The 5717-nt window shown below is 33.9% G+C and overlaps 1 protein-coding gene across 1 annotated transcript in view; it reads left to right on the forward strand.

Annotated features, from left to right (window-relative positions):
• The first annotated feature begins 3917 nt into the window (after positions 1-3917).
• Positions 3918-5717, forward strand: part of LOC106474030 (F-box/LRR-repeat protein 7-like) — a 13701-nt gene continuing 11901 nt past the window's right edge. Inside the window, exon 1 of the mRNA XM_013934715.2 lies at positions 3918-4211. The gene's annotated coding sequence lies outside the window, so the exon portion shown is untranslated. The remainder of the gene's footprint in view (positions 4212-5717) is intronic.

The raw sequence follows: 5717 nt of genomic DNA on the forward strand, positions 1-5717 counted from the left end.
TACAGTTTTAGACACGTGTTACAAGTCCTCTTCTTGACGTTTATCTAAATCCACATTGCTATTATATTTACAGTTTTAGACACGTGTTACAAGTTCTCTTTTTGACGTTTATCTAAATCCAAATTGCTATTATATTTACAGTTTTAGACACGTGTTACAAGTCCTCTTCTTGACGTTTATCTAAATCCACATTGCTATTATATTTACAGTTATAGACACATGTTACAAATCCTTTTATTGACCTCTGTTGTACATTTATGTTTCTACTATTTCTACAGTTCTAGACACATGTTACAAATCCTTTTCTTGGTCTCTGTTGTACATTTATGTTGCTACTATTTCTACAGTTTTAGACCCATGTTACAAATCTTTTTATTGACCTCTGTTGTACATTTATGTTGTTACTATTTCTACAGTTCTAAACACGTGTCTCAAGTCCTTTTCTTGACCTCTGTTGTACATTTATGTTGCTACTATTTCTACAGTTATAGACACATGTTAAAAATCCTTTTCTTGATCTATGTTGTACATTTATGTTGCCAATATTTCTACAGTTACAGACACATGTTACAAATCCTTTTCCTGGTCTCTGTTGTACATTTATGTTGCCACTATTTCTACAGTTCTAGAAACATTTTACAAATCTTTTTCTTGACCTCTGTTGTACATTTATGTTGCTTCTATTGCATTTCGAAAATGCTTTTTTACTTTGATCTGACAGACGCAGTCGTGCAATAGTTTTTTGCTTAGTCAGGGATAGATCCCATGGTCAGCTCATAATTGCCCAGGTTGTCACCAGTTAAGTTACTTTGTCCAATTAGCCTTCATAGGACAGAAGTTGGACTGGTCGAAATTTCATGTAAAAACCATCTAATAAATTATTCTTACACGTTTGAGTCTGTGTAAATTTTCACGTAGCACTAGCTCTTATATGTTTCTATCATGGAGGGAGGGGACAGATCTTATCATACGATAGTTCTTATATCTTTATAACAGCTGAGGGACAGTTCTTATCCTACTATAGTTCTTATATCTTTATAACAGCTGAGGTACAATTCTTATCCTACTATAGTTTTGTATCTTTATAACAGCTGAGGGACAATTCTTATCCTACTATAGCTCTTATATCTTTATAACAGCTGAGGGACAGCTCTTATCCTACTATAGTTTTATAGCTTTATAACAGCTGGGGGACAGTTCTTATCCTGCTATAACTCTTATATCTTTATAACAGCTGAGGGACAGCTCTTATCCTACTATAGTTTTATATCTTTATAACAGCTGAGGGACAATCCTTATCCTACTATAGTTCCCGTATCTTTCTAACAACTGAGGGGACAGTTCCTATCGTACTATATCTCTTATATCTTTTTAGCAGCTGAAGTGAGCAGTTCTTTTCCTACTATAGTTCTTATATCTTTATAACAGCTGAGGGACAACTCTTATCATACTATAGTTCTTATGTCCCTCAGCTGTTATAAAGATATAAGAACTATAGTAGGATAAGAACTGTCCCTCAGCTGTTATAAAGATATAAAACTATAGTAGGATAAGAACTGTCCCTCAGCTGTTATAAAGATATAAAACTATAGTAGGATAAGAATTGTCCTCAGCTGTTATAAAGATGGTTCTTAACCTACTATAGTTTTATACCTTTATAACAGCTGAGGGACGGTTCTTATCCTAATATAGTTTTATATCTTTATAACAGCTGAGGGATAGTTCTTATCCTAATATAGTTTTATATCTTTATAACAGCTGAGGGACGGTTCTTATCCTACTATAGTTTTATATCTTTATAACAGCTGAGGGATAGTTCTTATCCTAATATAGTTCTTATATCTTTATAACAGCTGAGGGATAGTTCTTATCCTAATATAGTTCTTATATCTTTATAACAGCTGAGAGACAGTTCTTATCATACTATAGTTCTTATATCTTTATAACAGCTGAGAGACAGTTCTTATCCTAATATAGTTTTATATCTTTATAACAGCTGAGGGACGGTTCTTATCCTACTATAGTTTTATATCTTTATAACAGCTGAGGGATAGTTCTTATCCTAATATAGTTTTATATCTTTATAACAGCTGAGAGACAGTTCTTATCATACTATAGTTCTTATATGTTTATAACAGCTGAGGGTCAATTCTTATCCTAATATAGTTTTATACCTTTCTAACAATTGGAGAGCTGTTCGTATCTTACTATTTTAGCCATAACTGAACGAACACTAAAAGTAGCACGAGATGGCGTCATTAATGTATCAAGCTTAACCTGCGCAGTGAACGTGCTTTTGAATTCAACACTCTGCTTTATGTGCAAATATCGAGATGTTTGTAATTTCTACAGCGAGATGACCTTCTGGGTAGAAAAAGAATTGTTTTAAACCGTAAGAGTCACGTTGCTGCGGTTCAGAAGTTTCTTTGGCAAAATACAGTGAGTTCAATAAATTCAAAACATACCAGAGCACTCTGGTCGTTATAGATTGCACAACAATAAATTCTGAAAGAGGACTACCCATTCCGTTTCGGTGGAAAACTTCGGAAATTTTTGTAAATTAATTCGAAGATATTGAAAAGATTAGTAGGTAAGCCTATTAGATTTAAACACCTCTGGTGGTAATTCAATGCAAATTAATGACTATACATCAAATCAAGTGCTTAAATAATAGATCAAAAATAAAAGACAGTTTAAAGAACGATACAGTTATCCTCATTATGTCATTTTCATCAACAAATAAATAAATAAAACAAATAGTCTTACTGGTTCTACTCCTTATCCAGCTTTCTACATTTAACACAGTAATACTCAATATTGACACTAATAGTCATTCTGGTTCTTCTACTTATCCAGCTTTCTACGTTTAACACTGTAATACTCAACGTTGACACTAATAGTCATTCTGGTTCTACTCCTTATCTAGCTTTCTACGTTTAGCACTGTAATACTCAATGTTGACACTAACAGTCATTCTGGTTCTACTCCTTATCCAGCTTTCTACGTTTAACACTACAAAAAACCAGAATGACTATTAGTGTCAACATTGAGGTGTTAAACGTAGAAAGCTGGATAAGGAGTAGTGTAATACTAAATGTTGACACTAATAGTCATATTGGCGTTAGAAGTATTGGCTAATTATGGAGAACACGTATTAAAACAACAGGATAGTTAGTGGGAACACAGGTTAGAAGTAGTGGCTAATTAAGAAGAACACTTGTTAAAACAACAGGATAGTTAGTGGGATCACAGGCTAGAAGTAATGGACTAATTAGGAAGAACACTTGTTAAAACAACAGGATAGTTAGTGGGAACACAGGTTAGAAGTATTGGCTAATTAAGAAGAACACTTGTTAAAACAACAGGATAGTTAGTGGGAACACAGGTTAGAAGTATTGGCTAATTAATACTTTAAATTACGTTTAGTGTAGGTAATTTTTCTTTTTGCCTGTCAATGACAAAATCTGTTGCTGGTATCCGTGAATAGATCGTTAGATGCTCTTTACGATTACTTACTGATAGCAACTAGTTACTAGTACAAGAAAGATCCATCTATGTATTATGTAACGTTTTTTGTTCTTAGAGATTACAATAGATCTTCCCAGTAAGTACTAATGAACATAAATCAATAATGAACATTCTATCACGTTATGAGTTGTCGCCAGGAAGTGACGAGAAGAACTGACCCATTAACATTACACTATCACTGTACGGTTTTCTAAATATGAAAGAAATTTGTTTCTCTGGTGTAGAACCAAATACGCTTCAGAGTGACGTAACAACTGTGTGATTGGTTGAGAAACAAAAATGATGATGGCAGAGGTGACCTACTGTTCTGCTAGCATAGACAGATAGCTAGTGACAAGACTAAACCGTCACGTAGAAGCATTGGTTCTGAGAGTGGCACGAACCTGACCCTGCAGAGGTACACCGGTTACAAGCCCTGCCGCAGGCAACGCATACATTCCCGAACCAACTGGCGCCAGGGCAATGCCACGTGCTTACGTGGGCAAGCCAGTTCTTTGCACACTGTGTACAGGTAGAGACGGGGCTGTCCGGAGAACTATTTGGCCGAGTTCAGATGGCATCGAGTGGAGGTTTGGGTTGGGCTCGACTGTTTTTGTTTGTTTGTCGAGAAGCGGACATGAAAGATTTCAGAAACTATGGTTTTATGTTGTTTTATGTTTGGAATAAAAGTCAGTCTTCCGAAGGTAAGTTATTCGTTTCAAAGTGTTATCTTAATAGCTTTGAATATTGTTGTTATCTGTTGTGGTATAGATGCCATTGCGATTATTACACCATGACGGTGAACTAAAGAGCCCTAAACACTATATATGATGATTGAAAAAGAAGCGTTGAGTGGCTGCGTAGGAAGCATTTTCTTAATACAATAACACCAGTGTTAACCTAGCATAAACACATAATTGATAGGCTTAGAAGAAGTAACACATGCAGTATAATGTTAACATTTACAGTATGATGTTAATACAAAAGCACCAGTGTTAACCTAGCACAAATACATATTTGATAGGCTTAGAAGAAGTTACACGTGCAGTATAATGTTAACACCTACAGTATGATGTTAATACAACAGCACAAGTGTTAACCTAGCACAAATACATATTTCATAGGCTTAAAAGGAGTAATATCTTCATTGCAAAGTTTATACCTACAATGTAATGTTAACACCTGCAGTATAATCTTAATAGTGTTAACAACTCCAGCATAATGTTAATATTGTTAACACCTAAAATACAATGTTAATAACGTTAACACCTAAAGCATGTTGTTAATAGGGTTAAAACTTGCAGTATAATTTTAGTAGTGTTAACTTCAAAAACATAATGTTAATAACGTTAACACCTGCAACATAATTTTAATAGTGTTGACACCTGCAGTATAATGTTAATAACGTTAACACCTGCAACATAATTTTAATAGTGTTGACATCAACAGTATAATGTTAATAACGTTAACACCTGCATCATAATGTTAACAGTGTTAACATCTACAGCACAATGTTAATAACGTTAACACCTGCATCATAATGTTAACAGTGTTAACACCTACAGCACAATGTTAATAACGTTAACACCTGCATCATAATGTTAACAGTGTTAACACCTACAGCACAATGTTAATAACGTTAACACCTGCATCATAATGTTAACAGTGTTAACAACTACAGCATAATGATAATAATGGTAACATAATATATTCCTCTCCTGTTATTTGTGCGGCTGATGATATACTTCATAAAGTTTTCTGAATTTAGTAGATCTGTTTTTTAGAACAGGTACATTGCTAAGATTCGGGGTTCGATTCCCCGTAGTGTACACAGTGCAGATTGTCCCATGTGTAATGTCGCGCTTAATATCAAATCCAAATAAATGTTATTGTTTTTCTTCAGAGAATAAACTAAAATCTTAGGAACTACATGTTAATTACTAGTGAAACATGTATCTTGTTGTTTATACATGTTCCACTAGTAACTAACATGTAATAGTTGTTGTTTATACATGTATCACTAGTAATTAACATGTAATAGTTGTTGTTCTATTACATGTTAGTTACTAGTGGAACATGTATCAACAACAACTATTACATGTTAATTACTAGTGAAACATGTATCAACAACAACTATTACATGTTAATTACTAGTGATACATGTATAAACAACAACTATTACATGTTAATTACTAGTGAAACACGTATCA

This window comes from Limulus polyphemus, unplaced genomic scaffold (genome assembly GCF_000517525.1).
Source record: "Limulus polyphemus unplaced genomic scaffold, Limulus_polyphemus-2.1.2 Scaffold6740, whole genome shotgun sequence".
NCBI classification, from domain to species: Eukaryota; Metazoa; Arthropoda; class Merostomata; order Xiphosura; family Limulidae; genus Limulus; species Limulus polyphemus.